This window comes from Stomoxys calcitrans, chromosome 4, assembly GCF_963082655.1.
Source record: "Stomoxys calcitrans chromosome 4, idStoCalc2.1, whole genome shotgun sequence".
NCBI classification, from domain to species: domain Eukaryota; kingdom Metazoa; phylum Arthropoda; class Insecta; order Diptera; family Muscidae; genus Stomoxys; species Stomoxys calcitrans.
The window spans coordinates 74177342-74196846 of NC_081555.1; the positions used below are offsets into that span (position 1 = coordinate 74177342).

At 38.2% G+C, this 19505-nt stretch overlaps 1 protein-coding gene and 1 long non-coding RNA gene across 3 annotated transcripts in view; one reads left to right on the plus strand and one right to left on the minus strand.

Annotated features, from left to right (window-relative positions):
• Positions 1-19505, minus strand: part of LOC106086289 (protein vav) — a 211256-nt gene that overhangs the window by 157089 nt on the left and 34662 nt on the right. The window lies entirely within an intron of this gene.
• LOC106094908 (uncharacterized) lies at positions 8506-9245 on the plus strand. The gene is made up of 2 exons (XR_001222657.2): positions 8506-8923; positions 8978-9245. It is a non-coding gene; the product is annotated as an uncharacterized LOC106094908 (long non-coding RNA).

The following is a 19505-nucleotide window of genomic DNA, read 5'->3' on the forward strand; positions in this document are numbered from 1 at the left end:
CCGGATAGTAATAAACCACTCCCCTCAATCGAAAATGTATCTGGTGTCATGCCCAAATATTTTTTTGAACTCGTGGAGTTAGAAGGGTTTTCAAGAATCCCTGGACCCGGATGGCATATCATCGCTTGTCTTACGCAAGTGTTCTTCGATGCTCGCTCATCCATTACGCAACCTTTTCAATCTTGCGTACCATGCGGGAGTCTTCCCGGTGCGTTGGAAGGTTGCGAACGTTCAGCCTCATACCCAAGAGGGGTGAGGCAAACTACCCTGCGAATTATCGGCCAATTACGATATGCTCCGCTTTCTCCAAGGTCATGGAGAGCATGGTTAATCACCATCTTGTGAGGTATTTACAGTCTAATGGCCTTCTTAGCGACCAACAGTATAGGTTCCGCAGAAATCGCTCTACGGGTGACCTCAAGTTTGGTGAGAGTAAGGTTGTGGCTCTGGATATCTTCAAGGCATTTAATAGGGTCTGGCACGGTGCGCTACTATCAAAGCTTGTCGCATTTGGTTTCGGTAATGACTTCGTTCGATTTATTTCGAGCTTTCCCCTCTATAATGACACTATTGGAGTCGTTATAGAGGGGTTCTCATCCAATGAGCATAAATTGACCGCAAGTGTACCCCAGGGCTCTGTTCTTTCTCCTTCTCTTTTTCTTATTTTCATCAACGATCTGTTGGGTCAGACTCATTTGCGGATGGCAGTAATCTCTGTAATTTGTACTCATTCGACCATAGGTCGAGTTTTTGTGAGATTGAGGACAAAAGGCTGGTTATGGACGATACACTCTGCCAGGATTTGCTGGCCTTTTCTGAGTGGGGTCGTATGAATCGAGTAGATTTTATTGTACGGAAGACTCAGTGCTGCTTGTTGTCACACAAACGATTTGCTGACCCATTACGGTCATCTTTGTCTATCAACGGTGTAGATGTTGAGCAATCAGAAGCTCTTGATGTTCTGGGCATGAAATACAAAGTGATGTCCGTTGGGCTAAACATGTATTTGAAGTGTCGTAAGAAGCATTCAAGTGTTTAGGCTTCCTTAAACGGTGTAAGAATTTCTTCACTCCGTCTGATATTCTTAGCATCTACACTACTTCCATAAGGCCTGGAGCTACTGGACCGTGTACAAAGGAGAGCGATGGCGTTGATTGGAACAGTGAGGTATCCAACTCTATTGCCCCCCTTCATCATCGTTGCAATGTGGGTTGTTTGGCGCTGTTCTATCGGTACTTTCAAGGTGTGTGTTCGTCAGATATTCGTCTTCTTATTCCTGATGTAAGAATGTATGTCAGGGATACTAGACATTCCAGGAACTCACACCCGTTTGCAATTGATTGGCCAGCGGACCGCACAATGCATTATAGAGAGAATTCTTTTTTCGCCCGAACCGTTCGTATGTGGAATCGACTTCCTGTTAATGTTTTTCCCACCTACTTTCACACCTAAAGATTTAAGACAAATGTCAATAAGCACTACACCCTACATTAAATGTTGTCTTCCAATGCCTTAATTGAAGCAGGCTTGCTTTAACATGCAAATACAAAATTTTGCCCATGAACATTCCACTAAGGAACAGGAGCAAGGATTCAAGTTTTAAGCTCAATGATAAGGGGCCTCCTTTTTACAGCCGAGTCCGAACGGCGAGCTGCAGTGCGACACCTCTTTGGAGAGAAGTTTTACATGACATAGTACCTCACAAATGTTGCCAGCACTAGGAGTGGAAAACCACTGTTTTTTTCTGATGGTCTCACCAGGCGTTCAGGGTCATAGGCGGACATGCTAACCTCTGCACTACGGTTGTCTCCATTTTTTAACATAGCCCCACAAAAAGTAGTCTAATGGCGTTAAATAGCACGATCTAGGCGGCCAATTGACCGGTCCTGAACGTGAAATAAAATGTTCACGAACTCGCCTCTCAATAAGTCCATTGTGTGGCATGTGGCACTGTCTTGTAGAAACCACATCTATGCAAGTCAAGCTCTTGCTTTTTGGGCAAAAAAAAAAGTTGGATATCATCTCACGTTAGCGCTCACCACTCACATTTACGTTAGGATTCGCATTATCTTTTAAGAAATACGGCCCAATGATGCCAGCAGCCCATAAACCGCACCAAACTGTGACTTTTTCTGGATGCATTGGTAGCTCTGGCAATGCTTGTGGTTAATCTATACTCCAAAACCGACAATTCTGCATATTTACGTACCCATTGAGCCAAAAATGAGCTTCGTCACTGAACACAAGAAGCGCGCCATGAACTTTCTTAACAGGGTACGAATTGTGATAATAAAATTCAATAATTTGCAAGCGTTGTTCGCTTGTAGGACGATTCATGGCTAAATTATGGACCAAACTGAAAATGTTTCGACAGTAAAACAAAACACGAAACGTGCGGGAGCTGTTTAAACCAGTGTTGCCAAGAAGATACTAGCTAAACATCCCCCTTTTTTTAAACGTTATTTTTTTATAAATATGCTTTAGCAGACATCCAATACCAAATTTTAAAGGCCAATAATGAATATATCAAAAGTTATTCAATAAAACCCGCCTCCTTTAAAATTTGGATTTTGTCGCTTACTTCATTTTGGCGGGAAGGTCTCGATATACATATATATGATGGGGTTGCCGAATAATATTTTGCTTTGAGGTCAAAATCAGAAATGGGTGTAGACATTCAATCAACTTTCAATTAGTGAAACAACGTTTTGACAAAAATTCCATTGGTGAACAAACCTTATACCCTTGTACTTGTAGTGAAATGTTCAAATGATATAGTTTCCACTAAATTTAATACATAAACTATATATTTCCTTTTTGAATAAATCGTATAAATGTGTTTATTTCAAGGACATCCAATGGTTAAAGCAAACTGTTTTTGAATCCTTTATGTCCAAATAATAAATTTGGAAAAAAAACGACCAAAAATATTCAGCAGAAAATTTCAGGGTGATTGGGGTTAACGTACTCCGTATAACCAAACTTTTGAGTAGAGTTTGGAGTCAATATTGAATTTGAAGCAAAGCTCTTAAAGTTTTACTTCCTTCTTAAGCCCAACAAGACAAATAAAACCAACTTTTTCAACATTCCAAGCCAAAAATATCCTTGTTGCTAAAACAACAAAGCACACAACATTGTCAAATTTCTAAAGTTTTATACCTTATAACATTGAAACGGCTTGAGTTTTCCAAACCATCCGGTTTGATAAAATACAAAGTTCCGTCCGGTCGAATCAAACAAAAACTTTGTTGCAGCACTAAAATGTACAAACATAAAGCCATTTTTCATTTAAATCGTAGCAAATAAAATTATCGAAGAGTGTACATCCTTTCTTCCAGCCGAGTCCATACAACTTTTCTCTCTTTTCGAAAGTATCACTCAATAGGAATTCCTAGAAATGTTGTTTCTTTCATCAATCTACTGCCAAGGCCATAAATAAATAAAACTGAAGGTATTTACACTGCTCCATGGCAAAAATTGTTTCTTCTTGTTTATTATTTCTTCTATGGTTTTCGCTTAAAATTCTCAGAATTATTTGTTTATGCCCATGGCACATACTTACACACAATTTAGAGATTAATTAAGTTAAAGCCACAACCAAGTGAATAGGCCATGGGGAAAGAATATTAGAATATGTGAGCATTTTTATTTTTCGGGGAAACATGAACTCTGTGAAGCAATTGGCTCCTATTTACATTAAATTATATACCTTTATCCCAGAAGCTGTTGGTAAATTTGATCAATTTAAGAAGCTAATTAGCATAGTAATGCGATACATTAATAACACCGTGGGGGGCACTTAACATTGTTCCTTTATGTAATTGTAGGTGGTTAGGAAAATATGAGCCTTAGGGATTTGAAAGAACTTTTGCTTAAGCTTGAAAGCTTAGCAGATCTATTTGTATGTATGACATTATAAAGTTACTATAACGGGAATCACTTGATACACTCAGACCTAAAAGAAAACAAGTAAAAGCGTGCTCAATTGGGCCGGGCCGAATCTTGGGAACCCACCACAATGGATTCTGCTAAAATATGGAAGCTATATCTGGTTATAGACCAATTTCGACCGTACTTGGCATAATTGTAAGGGCTTAAGATTATAGACCGATTTGGACTGTACTTGGCACAGTTGTTAAAAGTCATAACAAAACACTATGTTCAGCCAAATCGGACAAAAATTGTGGCTTCCATTGGCTCAAGAAGTCAAATCGGGAGATCGGTTTATATGGGAGCTATATCCTAATCTGAACCGATAAGGCCTATTTGCCATCCACAATGAGCTACATCATTATAAAGTATCTGTGCAAAATTTCTAGCGGCTAGCTCTTCGCGTTCGACCGCTATCGTGATTTCTAGATCGACTTAAAATGTCATGACGATCAAGAATATATATACTGTATTGGGTATCAGATCAATATTTCGAGGTGTTACAAACGGAATGACTAGATTAGTATACCATCATCTTATGGTGATGGGTATAAAAATAAAATATGATATTTTCTCTGAGAGTGGAATGAAACATGTGAAGCAGGATTTAGCAACAAATTTTATATTAGTTAGATAACAGCTCATTGAGGATCACCATAATGTAGAGCATTGGTGCCCAATAAATCTTCCTTTTTAGTTTTTTTTTTTTATTTCAGTTTGCCAAATATCATAATTTATTACAAATATTTTAAATTATTTAAAAATATTTTGCCAAAAATATTATAAATTATTGTTTCTTAAGTGTACATCCCATAGTTTTTTTTTTTAAATATACGTTCGTTTTCTTCATTTTTTATGAATAGTGGTAGATCATCATATAGATGATGTATGCACTCCTTGAATTCTGAAGTCTCCTCTATTTCTAAAGTTATGAGATTGCACTTCGCCAGGATATTGTAGATTTTCTCGTAAATAGTCTGGTGCTTCGCCTATTTTTATTTTTCTGATTAGTTTGATGATGTTGAGTGTAAAAGTCTTTGTTTAACCTATTTATTTTTCTGATTAGTTTGATGATGTTGAGTGTAAAAGTCTTTGTTTAACGTTGAACCATTTTTATTTTATTTTGAAAGTTTTGCAGTCTCTCCAATTAAGTGTTTGTGCAACATGTTTATAAAATAGTTGATCCTTGTACGAAGCGTGGTTCGATAATGGCATTGTAAGTGTTAATCGCTGCTAATGTAATAAGATTTTTTCCCAATTTTTTAAAAAATAAAAAATTTTCCAATTTTTCTGCATATGTAATCCACGTGTCCGTGAAAATTTAAACTAAGGGTTCGTAATTGACAATGCCTTAGAAAGAATGGCAGTCGATCACTCTCCGAGTGAGTATGGGTTTCACTAGCTGGTGTATAATTATTCGCATGGCCTTACGTTTTGCGGGTGGGAGAAAATGTGGCCGGATCTACAGTTTAAAAAATGCGTAAATTTGACGAAAAAATCGCTAAAACACGTAAAAAAGCAGAAAAGTAGTCATCACTAATCGGAGTAGCATGTGAAAAAATAGACAAATAAAAGCGAATGACTAAAAAGCGAAAAAATAAAGTTTATAAAAAATGTTCAATGAACGGTATTGATATTGACATAAGCTTTCATCAATATGTGTTTCAAATTTCATCAAAATATGTTAAGATTTTCTTATTGCTTCAGCTCACGAAAGCCAAAATGCAAGTAAACTTTTTTGACAATTATCTTATTATAATTAATGCCAATACTCCCACAGTGAAATCCAATTACAAACAAATTGCTTACGTCTTCTTTCGCATTGCCACTCACCCGAATAGTCGTTTTTCTGCTTCTTATTGGAACGCAAATCAGCTGTTTGTCTGATAGCGTATGAGTGAATGGAAGCAATTAACTTAGTGAAACAGGCTGTTAGTATTTAATTTTTCAATTTTTCTCCGTTTACTTCAAAATAGTTTTCACTATTTGTATTTAATTCCAACGCCTTAGTTTTTTCATACCCACCACCATAGGATGGGGGTGCCAAGTACGGTCTAAACCAGTCTATAACCAAATAGAGCTCCCATATAGAACGATCTCCCGATTTGACTTCTCGAGCTCGCGGAAGCTGCAAATTCCGAATTCGATGAAATTTTTCATGTGATGTTCCGTTACGACTTCCAACAACTGTGTCAAGTACGGGTCGAATTGGTCTATACCCTGATATAGCTCCCATATAAACCGATCTCCCGATTTCACTTCTTGAGTCCTTACAAGCCGCATTTTTTCTCCGATTTGAAATTTTGCATGTGGTGTTCTGTTACGACTTCCAAAGTCTGTACCAAGTACGGTCCAAATGAGTCTATAACCTGATATAACTCCCATATAAACCGGTCTCGGTCGATTATCCTTGTTCGGTTCCTAGAAGCTTTAATTTTTGCTCGTTTGACAGAAGTTTGGTATGTAAAATAAAATTATGCCCTTCAACTACATTTAGTTTGTATAAAATGTTAGCAAAATCCATGTTGGTGGGTTCCCAAGATTCGGCCCGGCCGAAGTGGGCACGCTTTTACTTGTTAAGGCTGTAGTAGTCACAATTTTGGTCCGATCAATACAAAATGGAGCATGAGATGTTTAATTCGGCGTCCCAATACGTGTACAAAATTTCGTAAAAATCGCATCTGGTCCGATATGGCCTTTAGGGCTATGGAAGCTACACTTTTGGTTCGATCTTTATAAAATTTGCGTGAGGTGTTTTATTTGGAGTCCTTGCAGGTGTGTTTCATTTCATCAAAGTCGGTTCAGATTTAGATATAGCACTCATATATATCTTTCATCCGATATGCACTTCTAAGGCTGTAGTAAACACAATTTCGGTTGTATCGTAAGGAAATCTTACAAGGTTCTAATAGGTATGCAAAATTAAAGTCTGACTAGATTTCAGCAAAGCTTCTATGTTTTAAAAGTAGTATGTGGACTCGGTGGTGTAGGCTATTATATATTCGGCTCCGCCCGACTTTTGCCTTTCCTGACTGGTTTCATTTTAGAACAGCATTGGCATATGTAAATGTTTATTATGAGTTTGATGAGTATTTTTCATAATTTCTGTTAGAATGGCTAATTAATGAGATATCAATTTGTTATTTTTTTTGTCTATTTAAATAGTTAATTTGCAATCAAACACTGTTTAAATTACAATGATTTTATACAATACGTTTGCTCACCAAATCCTAATCAAACTAATTTTTTGAACAAAATTTATGAAAGAGTATTTGGGAAGAAAAGCCACATATAAAAAACATTTTTTTTTTCAAAAATATTTTTTTCGAAGCAGTGCAATTCTATTTCGCGTGTGGTCGTACATCGTAAATTCTCTCGCATACATAACAAAAAATTTGACCACCGCTGGTATAGATTGTTTACAACAAAGTCCGAATGATGTCCACGTAGCAGTAACCTGGCTGAAACACAATAAGACAGCAGAATCCGATGGGTTAGCCGGTCGAACTGTTTAAGACTGGAGGCGACGCGCTGATAAGGCGTATGCATCCTGATAACTTAAAGTTCGGCATACTATGTCTCGAACATAAGAAAGAGGACAAAGGACACAGTACGCTCGTTAGTATCTACGGCCGTACTGTGTAAAAGATGAAAGTCTAAAGTCATCGAAATAATTTTGCCATATCGGAGTGGCTTTAGGCCTGGTAAATCCCCCATAGACGAGATATTTCCACTGCACCAAATCCTGGAAAAGATCCAAGAAGGACATGTCAACACCTACAATATTTCGTTGCCTAAAACGTTGCCTTCGACAGTCCTATATGTTCAAATTCATTCCAAACCATCTCGGAGTTTGATATTCCTGAAAAACGTATACGACTTTGCAGGATGACGCTTACTGATCCCCATCCAAAATCAGAAAAAACATTTCCGAACCCTTCAATACTAAATGAGGTTTCAGACAGGGACACATCCTACCGTGTGATCTCTTTAATATTCTGTTCTAGATTCTATTAATGGAATGTTCATGGGCAATACTTGGGAAATAAGAGACTAAGAGCCATTATTCTTGCAGGTGATCTCTTTAATATTCTGTTCTAGATTCTATCTCACTTTTCGTCGGATTAATGGAATGTTCATGGGCAATTCTTGGGAAATAAGAGACTAAGAGCCATTATTCTTGCAGGTTATTATGCTTTGTAATGGACGATGGATGGTTGAACCTGGAAGTCATTTTGTCGTCTTCCTTTGGATCTGTCGTATAACAATGGAATGAATTGTCTATGTCAGTCTGATGCAACCTGCCACTATAACCTAACCTTACTCTATAATTGTGTAATACCTGGCAGAAAATTTTAATGTAAAATTTCAAACAATTCATAGCAATTTGTTATAATTAAAGTCGCAAACATTCAAATCAAATGTAAACTTCTTTAGCTATAAAAAAAACTCATTTTTCTCAACACTTTCACTTCGATTTGTTTGTTGCTTTACAAAATCTTAAAAACTATAGCAACCTACCATTCACTGTCGGCTCCAGGGAAGAGAACATTTTAATCGAAATTCCATTTATTTGAAAAGCAAGAAAAACTATTGAAACAATAAAAATAACAAACAGCAAAATTTAATTGTTTTCAATTAATTAAAAGAGACACCCATACTCGCAGTTGGATGTAACAATATCGTCGTTGCAATGTTGGATCGGAAGTTACCACAAACAAGTATATAATGTCATGTAAATATGTTTTTGTCACATTTGAACAACAACAAACAACATGTAACCCCATGGCATATGAAAGTGTAATATATGGAAATGCAAGAAAAACCCATAAGATAACGCCTACACAGATAAAAAGATCTATTTAAGGTTATTCTTGATAAGGATGTGTGTGAGTGAAAGTAGGAGGAAAAATAATCAAATTTGAATTTCAAAGGACATGACAACCTTAAATGGCTCCGAAATGTGTAAGGAAGCATGCGAAAAAGTAATAATGTAAACGAAATTAACTACGGAAGACATATCTTTGAAGCTAAAAGAAAGTGTCAGTATCATTTCAGATAGAACGTCATTTGATAACGTGCGAAAAGTGGAGTATGACAAGTTATTTGAATGTAGCCCCAAGTGTTCCCTGAAAATTCCCACGATTGTTTCCAATGGAGTGGAGAGTAAATAATGTCATTTTTTAAGGTTCCCACGTACTAAAGTTAGATAAGTGGACCACGTGTCTGGAGATGGTTCATGTGAATAAAGAAAATTAATTTTTTTTTAAATTATCATGAAATAAACAACATGTGATGCATTTAAAAACCAAAAACGGACCGAAGAGTGTTTTAGTGAGAGCCCCATAAATCTTAGGTTTAACTCTCAAACGTTTAGAGAGTAGAGAGGAGAGCATAGTGTAGACTATGTAGCATTATGAAGATGAAACCATCTATTATATACCATCTATTATATGCCTCAGAACCATATAACAACACGGGTAGTATCAGTGTCTTGTATAGTGTTAACTTCGATTTTTTCAAAGGCAGCAGTTACTACTTCCTGTGACTGACCCATGATATCGATGTCGTTGACAAAGGCGTGTAGCATGTGTTCTCATGTGAGTACTGTGTCACATCTATTTACATCTCCATCTTGTATAATTTTCTCCAGCAGGATATTAAACATCGTTTGGTTTGAATCGTTCGGACAGATTCCTTCCTATTCTTACTGAGCCACGTGTATCAGCAAGTTTCATCCTGCAGAGTCTTATTAATTTTGCAGGGATAGCAAACTCAGACATGGCTTGAAATACCTTCGAACGTAAGCGGCTTGGTAGTCAACAAAGAGATAGTAGGTGTCGATTTATCCTTCTCGGCTTTTTTCCCGAATTTGGCGCAGTGCGAATATCTGGTCTATGACGTATTTACCATATCTAAAGTCGCATTGATAGGGCTCAATTATCTCCTTAGATGTGGGTATTAATCTTTCGCACATTTGGAGCTCATTCGGACTAGGAGGTAATTCTATATCATCAGGGATTGGTTCTGTGGTATCCTCCAAACCGCCATCGTCGGACACTAGCAGCTGGGTAAAATGTTCTTTCCATATCCTCAGCACACTACCTGCATCAGTTACCAGACTTCTTTTTTTTGTCTCTGCAGAAGGATGTGCCTGCGCCAAAGCCATCGGTTTGAATTTTCAGGCTTCATTCTGACTCCTGAACAATTCGCTCATACTCATGTCTTTCCATTTCATTTTTCTTTCAGCATAATATGCGTTTCTCCTCTCTCCTTCTCCCCCGTTACCTCTTCATCATCTGGAGCGTTGCTACTGATTGCAGGTCTGCTCTTTATGCCGCATTCTTGGCTTCAGTAGCATCTCGACACTTGGTCATACCATGGGTTTCTTGGGGAAAGCTTTCTGTACAAAAGTACGGATTTCGCGGCATTTTCCATGGAATGGGCTATGGGCAATGCTACTGCGCTGTTACATCTTTCATCCAGCAGTTAGGTCAGTCGAGTGGAGTATGCGGTTGCCATCTGTTGTGTTTGCAGCTTTTCAGTGTCCAACTTTCGTGCAGTGTCAGATCGTACTTTTCTCCCCATACTCAAACGGGTGCGAACCTTTGCTGCAACAAGGTAATGATTCGAATATATATTCGCTCCACGGATCGATTGTACATCTAACACGCTGGATGAATGCCTTCCATCTATCACAAAGTGATCAATTTGGTTCCTCGTGTTTTGGTCGCTTGACAGCCGTGTGGCTGTTAACTACTATGTTTTTTGATGCGGCGAAATCTCTTAGCCTCAACCCATTATGGGACGCTATCTCGTGGAGGCTAAATTTTCCAAAAGTTGGGCCAAGGACGTTTTCTTTTCCTATCTTGGCATTAAAATATTCCAGAACAATTTTAATATCATGGGCGGGGCAGCAATCATTCGCTCTCTCTAGGCGCTCGTAGAAAATTTCCTTGGTCTGCTTGTCCTTTTCTTCCATCGGGAATAAGGCTGATGTTGAAGAACTTGTCTTTTATGCGCATTTTGGCTAGCCTCTCATCCAACGGAGTAAAACTGGAGACATGGTGTTTGAGTCTCCGACTAACCACAAATCCACAGCAAAATGCATGCCTCGTGTTATGGCAAATATAGTACAGTTCGTCACCGTTTGGTGTTGTTGTGAGACCATTCCAGGTCCCGGTGTCTTGTACTTCTCCAATACTTCCTCCAGTGCGTATACTGCACCTTCTCTATAACGATTCCGGATATTTCAGGTGCAGATACGCAAATCATGGTCCTTTTTTTGTTTGCGTGGTTCGTCGACTTTAGGGAAGTCCGTTCTTTCTATTCTTTGTTTCTCAGAGTAATTCTTATAATGCAGTTAAAATCAGTTTATTCTTAGGAAGTTCATAAAGAGCTAATAAAGGTGGTACAGTTTTCGTGTCTACTGACTATCTTTTGAGTTCATGTGATGTTCCGATTAGTTGGTTGAAAAGCACTGGATCTACAACGATTGGAGGAACTACAATTTATATTCCCGCACTTCTTCCTTTTCTGACTCACTATTCGAGTCGTCATCATCAATTGTTTGTAAAATGTTCTCATTTCTTTTATATTTTTCTTTTTGGGCTCTCAGTCTGGATTTGCTAACAATTTGTTGTATTGTTGCTACAGTTATATGAATATTTTGTTTTTTGTTGGACACGATCACTTATGTGGAAGGGAATCCAACGCACAACAATAGAAATAGATGTCCTAATTGTCAGCCTGGGACTAAGAGAGAACTAAATCATGAAACCTGTGGCCGAAAGACTAAACTTTTCAGTACTTAAGACGAACGTGACCGTATTCGACACCGATCTGAATGACCTTAGAATTAAGGAACTGAAGGAAAAACAATTGAAACAAATCTCTCTGGGTAGAGGTATTTTTAGGTGTCAAATAACAGGCAATTCTATCAACAATCAGCTGACCCTCAAGCTGACCCTTAACCAAATGGTGTTTAAAGGCTAATATTTGTAGGTTATTTACTTCACCCCTTTATCATCAACATGTTCAACAAAGTTATTAAAATATATTTCTTTGGTGATTGGCATCCCACATTTTGTCTTGACATTTTATCTCCTTGGTCATTGTTACGCGTCATTTTATGGGAGAACATCTTGTTTTTGACACTATCAATAAATCCCTCTAAGGATTCAATATGAATTTCATTCATAAACCAAAAATGGCACGCACAACATTGTAATTGGAGTAAAAAGAAAATACGTACATAGATACGAAAACATTTTTTATAAGTCTACACACCCATGTGTACATACATACATCATTGTATGTAGGTTTGTACATATTTTCTTTAAAGCACGATATTTCAGCCACCTTTTTATTTCCCGCCGGCTGTTGAATGCTCTACAGATTCCCCGCTTTTTTCGCACTCTCTTCCCTCCTGTAGCCCCCCTGACAATTCTTTTGTGAGGATATGTGAACGGGAATACAACGAACGTTATTGTTAAACTGTACATGGGCACAGAAACGGGTAAAACTCCGTCGACGCACATGAAATGAAAATCGAGAAGTAAGCCAGAGGCGCAAAATATGTGCTTATCACACATTCTCTGGATTGTCATTTACCACACGTACATACAAACATTTAATATTGAATGATGATGCACAGTGGTCCAACCAGGACTGCGGAGCCCAGCAATTTTTACTCGACTCCGACTCCCAGAAGATTGCTCGACTTCCCGAAGATTGCTCGACGCCGACTAATTAATTGTTTAATAATTTCTTTAACAATATTTAAAAAAAAAATTTAAATGTAAAAAAAAATTAAAAAAAAAAAACATTATATTCATTTCATTCATTTCCTAAGCCAATATGCTTTTATAACAAAAAAAATAATTTTCTTAATATTCTATGATCATTTAGCGAAGATAAGTGGATTTTATTGACTTTAACATAAAACCGCACCTACTTTCAAAAGTAATAAGCTTACTGCCATTAATTTATATTTTAATACAGAAACTCTCAAATACAACAAGACTCTAAAACGGTTCCCAGAAATCTCACTTCCACGAATTTTAAGAAAATTTTTGGTTTAATTTTTAGAGCTATAACAAATTGCCGACTTTCGACAAGCTAATTTTTCCCCAAAACATGAGCTTATATGACGTGACAATTTTTTTAACTAGTTCCATTCGTCCACTTTACGCCAATCCAAATTTCATTAGCATACCTTTTTGAAAACTCGAGCTAGAATTTTTCTAACCCATTCGTCGTTAATGGGTAAAGTCAGTCTACGGGTTCGCCCATCCGTTCAACACATAGCCGAAATCACGATAGCGTTCGAACGAGTGAAGTCATCCGCATAAAATTTTCCATAGATACTTCTTATTGATGTGGGTCGTTGGCTGTTGCAAATGGGCCATTTGGTCCAGATTGGTTTTAGTTTGTAATAATCGAAAACTGAGCTTATTCAAAAACCGGTGCAAGTTTTTAATATTTGTATACCATACATCAATACTGTCGTACAAGGAAGAGAGATAGACCCCCTTACAAGCATACCGATCGACTCAGAATCACTTTTTGATTCAATTTAGATATGTCCGTCTGCCTGTCCGTCCCTTTGTGAAACTGTTTGTCTGTCTGTCCGTCTATGTTAATTTGTCCATACAAATTTATTACAGGCATCGTTTTTGACCCAGAGACGAAGTCTATTGAAACTGGAGGAAATCTGTTCAGAATTGGATGTAGCTCCTATATCTGTTCGTCCGATTTGGAATAATACTGCTATAATATCGTCATTTGTCAACCTATCATCGCGAAGTTATGTTTCTCCTAGGACTCTTTTGATTACTAGTGAATTTCATAAGAACCGGTTCAAATTTAGATGATAGATTTGTGTCGAAATACTGCATAGACACAAGATTTAAATAAAAATGTTTCCAAAAACAAAATTCCAATGCAATTCTTTAAAGACGAAATTTCAATTAAATTTTTTCTAAAGCTTAAAATTTTAGTGAATTATTTTCCAAAAAAAAAATTAATGACTTTAATTTCATACAATTTTTTCAAAACAAAATTTCAATGAATTTTTATTTAACAAAATATTAACACAATTTTTTCTAAAGAATTTTTCAATGAAAATCTTTTTAATAAAAAATGTTCTAAACAAAAAATTTCAAGAAATTTTTTTAAGATATTATTCCAAAGAAATTTTTAAATTTCTTATTTTTCACTTTTTTTTTGCCTGTTAGGTCGAAGGTCAGACGAAACGCGTCCCATAGTGGTTGGTGTGTGTTGCTATCTTTGGCTTTCCTTTTCCATTTGCATCTCCGATCATTGAGCTCGTCTCGAAAGAGAAACAAACAAACTATTTAAAATTTAATGATCTTCGCCCTAACAGGCAAAAACAAAAAACTTGAAAAATGAAAAATTCGGCAGAGCCCGGCCAGGATTCAAACCTGGGCACACGGAGCAACAGCGAGAGCCATTGCCGTTGTCTTAGCGTTCGAAGCTATCAATACAACTTCCAACAGATGCACAAAATCATGTGTAGTACGAAAGAAGTGTAATTTGTCACAGAAAGAATGTCTGTCATTACACAAAAATACATGCATTGGGAAAAGTACAGCTAATAAGCAGAGTTGTCGAGCTTGGTTAATGTGGTAATTGTATCATAGATGCGTTTTCGCAATTAATTCGATTCAAATACAACATACCAACGCACGACCCTTGAAGCCATCACACCTAATATGGTTGAAAAGTCTTCTAACCAAAGACGAAACGCGTCCCATAGTGGTTGGTGTGTGTTGCCATCTTTGGCTTTCCTTTTCCATTTGCATCTCCGATCATTGAGCTCGTCTCGAAAGAGAAACAAACAAACAAAAAGAAATTTCTAAAGACAAAATTTTATTGATATTTTTCTTAAATTTTTCTAAATACAAAATTTCAATCCAACTTTCTCTAAAGACAAAATGTATTAAAAGAGATTTTTGTCGAAAAACAAAATTTTAATGAAATTTTCTGGTAAACAAAAAATTCTAATGACATTTTTTAAGACGAAAATTTAAAAATATTTTACTTAGGACAAAATTTTAATGAAATCAATAACATTTTCTCTAAAAACAATATTTCAATAAATGTTACAATAAGACAAATTTTTAATTTTGCTGTTTGTCAATTCAAGCTCGGGGTCCTTCTGTTTTTTTAATCATTTTATTTATCAATATTTCCAATGCAATGCAATTTCATATCCAAATGATATATCCAAATTAAAAACAAAACACGATTTTATTTTACAAAATATCGATAAACAATTTAAAAGGAAAACAAATGCAAAATATGATCGGCAATCATTTACGCACATCGGCAGAAACATTTGAATTACCTCAACGAATTCAAGGGAGTGTTCTAAGTGTTGGCCGTTGAGAGTTGTAAGCATCAACAACGATTGCTGGTATAAGATGTGAGTGTGTCATTTGCTTCATATCTATTGGATGCACTTGTTTTTTTATGGTAGCTCGTGGTATTGAAAATATAAAATGCTAAAATTGGCATTTAGTACGATTGATTTTATATACGTACATATTTAAATTATTTCATGTGTCATACTCTTTACAGACGGTGTCGTCGACAACGAAGAGAGGGTCATAATGAAAACTAAAATTATTCTTCTTTTAAAAGCCCGGAACCGTTAAATAAAAAAAATATATTTTTGTTTTTACTTAAGTGAAAAGTAATATTTATCTAATTTTATTAAAACAATAAAAAAGTTATTTAAAAGAAAGAACAACTTTCAAACAAATTGGTTAATTTAGTTAATAACAACTTTAATTGGATTCTTGAGCTTACTATAAATCCAAATTGCAAAATTGTTAATCAATAACACAATTCTGTACACATTTCTTAATTGAACAAATTTTTTAATGAGATTCCATTGCAGGATATTGTCCTGCTTTAGACCAATATTTAATGCTTTATATTTAAAGAATAGTATAGCAAAAAACATTTAATAGGAAGAATAGAAAGCATTAAATAATGGTCTCCCGGCCGATACGGGATGACTATGAGCACCACACAGGCTGGAACTTTGAGCTCCGACTTGTATGGTGCCCATCGTTATCACGGGAAGCTTAGCTGAAAGCTACCGGGCGCGTCCACAGGTTGCGGATGGTGGAAAGATCCGTTTTTATGCGTAGCTGCAAATGCGGCCGCGGGCAGTCAGCGATTTTCGAGAGGAGAGTCTCAGTGAGGAGCCAGGTGGCACTGGCTCTTAACTAAATACTGAGTGCCAATGATACTCGAGATGACAAGGCGAGTTATTGGCGCCTTCAAATAACCAATGGCCAACATCAGCGTCTGTTCCCAGGTTAGGGGCGGCTGGCGGCGAGCGTCGGATCTTGGAGCAAGCGGCTCGCCACAACGAGGGATACATGCAATCCCACAAACCCATGCGGTTGGGGCGCTGGGCCAGTTACCCGCCCCCGGAAAACATAGAACTACTATGAAAAACAAAGGAATAGTAAAAACGGACCCCCCCCCCCCCAACGTTGACGACCCACGCAAACGAAAAAAGGACCATGATTTGCGGATCTGCATCTGGAATGTCCGCACTCTTTATAGAGAAGGTGCAGTATACGCGCTGGCGGATGTATTAGAGAAGTACAAGGCAGACAAACCCGCCTTACAGGAAGTGTGATGGACTGGGAATGGCGTCACTACAACACCAAACGGTGACGAACTATACTTTAGCTGCTATAACACGAGGCATGAATTTGGCTGCGGATTTGTGGTTAGTCGAAGACTGAAACACCTAGTCTCCAGCTTTACTCCGGTGGATGAGAGGCTAGCCACAATCCGCATACAAGCAAAATTCTTCAACATCAGTCTTATTTGTGCCCATGCCCCGACGGAAGACAAAGACGAGCAGACCAAGGATATTTCTACGAGCGCCTAGAGAGAGAATATGACCGCTGCCCCGCCCATGATATTAAAATCGTTCTGGAAGATTTTAATGCGAAAATAGGGAAGGAAGAAATTTTAGGTCCAACAGTCGGAAAGTTTAGCCTCCACGAGATAACGTCCAGTAATGGGTTGAGGCTGATAGATTTCGCCGCGGCAAAAAACATGGTAGTTAGTAGCACCAGATTTCAACATAAATAATATCCACAAAACCACATGGCTGTCACCCGATCAAAACACGAGAAACCAAATTGATCACGTTGTGATAGATGGAAGGCATTCATCCAGCGTGTTAGTTGTACAATCGATCCGTGGAGCAAATATAGATTCGGATCATTACCTTGTTGCAGCAAAGGTTCGCACCCGTTTGAACATGGCGAGGAAAGTACGATCTGACACTTAACGGAAGCTGGACATTGAAAAGCTGCAGACACAACAAATGGCAGCGGCATACTCCACTCGATTGACCCAACTGCTTGATGAAAGCACTCTTTGTTCCGATGATATAATGGCGCGGTGGCAAACTATTGCCCACTCCATGGAAAATGCCGCGAAATCCGTACTTGGGTACCGAAAGCCTCCTCCAAAAAACCCTTGGTACGACCAAGAGTGTCGAGATGCTACTGAAGCCAAGAATGCGGCATATAGAACAACCCTGCAATCAGTAGCAACGCGCCAGATGAAGGAGAGGTATCGGGAGAGAAGGAGAGAGGAGAAACGTCTATTCCGCAGAAAGAAAAAGGAAATGGAAAGACGTGAGTGTGAGCGAATTGAGATGTACAGGAGTCAGAATGAAGTCCGGAAATTCTACCAAAGAATTAAACACCAAACCGATGGCTTTGGTGCAGGCACATCTTCCTGCAGAGACAAAGAAGGAAATCTGGTAACTGACACAGACAACATGCTGAGGATATGGAAAGAACATTTTACCCAACTGCTGGTGTCCGATGTTGGCGGCGAAGAGGATACCGCAGAACCAATCCCTGATGATGGTATAGAATGTTTACCTCCTAGTCATAATGAGGTCCAAGTAGCAGTAACCCGACTAAAGAACAACAAGGCAGCGGGAGCCGACGGGTTACCCGCTGACCTATTTAAGACCGGAGGCGACACGCTGATAAGGCGTATGCATCAGCTTATCTGCGCAATCTGGCTAGAAGAGCGCATACCCGATGATTGGAACCTCAGCATACTACGTACACAAGAAAGGAGACAAGACGGAATGTGCCAACTACAGAGGAATAAGTCTCCTCCCCATCGCATACAAGATACTCTCGAGCGTACTGTGTGAAAGATTAAAACCTAAAGTCAATGAGATAATTGGGCCCTATCAATGCGACTTTAGACCTGGTAAATCCACCCTAGACCAGATATTCACACTGCGCCAAATCCTGGAAAAGACCCGAGAAGGACAAATCAACACCTACCACCTCTTTGTTGACTACAAAGCCGCCTTCGATACTCCTTTACGTTCAAAGGTATTTCAAGCCATGTCTGAGTTTGGTATCCCTGCAAAATTAATAAGACTCTGCAGGATGACACTTGCTGATACGCGTTCCTCAGTAAGAATAGGAAAGAATCTTTCCGAACCATTTAATACCAAACGAGGTTTCAGACGAGGAGACAGCCTATCGTGTGATCTCTTTAATATCCTGCTGAAGAAGATTATACGAGATGCAGAAGTGAATAGATATGGCACACTAATCACAAGAGAGCACATGCTACTTGCCTATGCCGACGATATCGATATCATAGGTCGGTCACCGGAAGTAGTAACTGCAGCCTTTGAAAGAATCGAAAGAGAGTCAGTGAAAATGAGACTGGCAGTAAATGGAGATAAGACGAAATGGATGGTCTCCACTCCCAAAAAGCCTTGTACAACCGAGCAGATAAAGAACATGGAGAAAGTTGGGAACCACAACTTTGAGATAGTCAGTAACTTTATCCACCTCGGCACCGCCGTAACCGAAACAAATGACACTAGTTTTGAGATAAACCAAGAATAATACTGGCAAACATATGCTACTTTGGACTAAGTAAGCAGTTTAGAAATAAGGCCACCTCTTGACAGACGAAGACTACACTTTACAAGACACTGATACTACCCGTGCTGTTATATGGTTCTGAAGCATGGGTACTTGTGAAAGCAGATGAGGCAGTGCTTGGAGTATGAGAGATAAAGATTCTTCGTAAAATATATGGACCAGTTTGCGTTAACGGAGAATATAGGCGACGTATGAACCATGAGCTGTATGACGACGATACCATAGTTACACGCATCAAAATACAACGGCTGCGTTGGCTAGGTCATGTTGTCAGAATGGATGAAGAAGCTCCAGCAAAGAAGTCTTTTGAAGGCAAACACGGTGGTACACGCAAACCGGGAAGACCAAAAGCTTGATGGAAAGATCAAGTTGTGGGAAACACCTCGAAACTTGGTGTCAGAGATTTTAGAATGAGCGCAGAAGATCGAGGCGCTTGGAACGCTATTCTACGTTCGGCTAGTGGAAGAAATATTCTGTCATAGCCAATTAAAGGAAAGGAATAATGGTCTAAAGCCGGACAATATCCTGCAATTGAATCTCAATAAGATTATAAGACCAAAAAACGAAAGCGCAAACAGACAAACC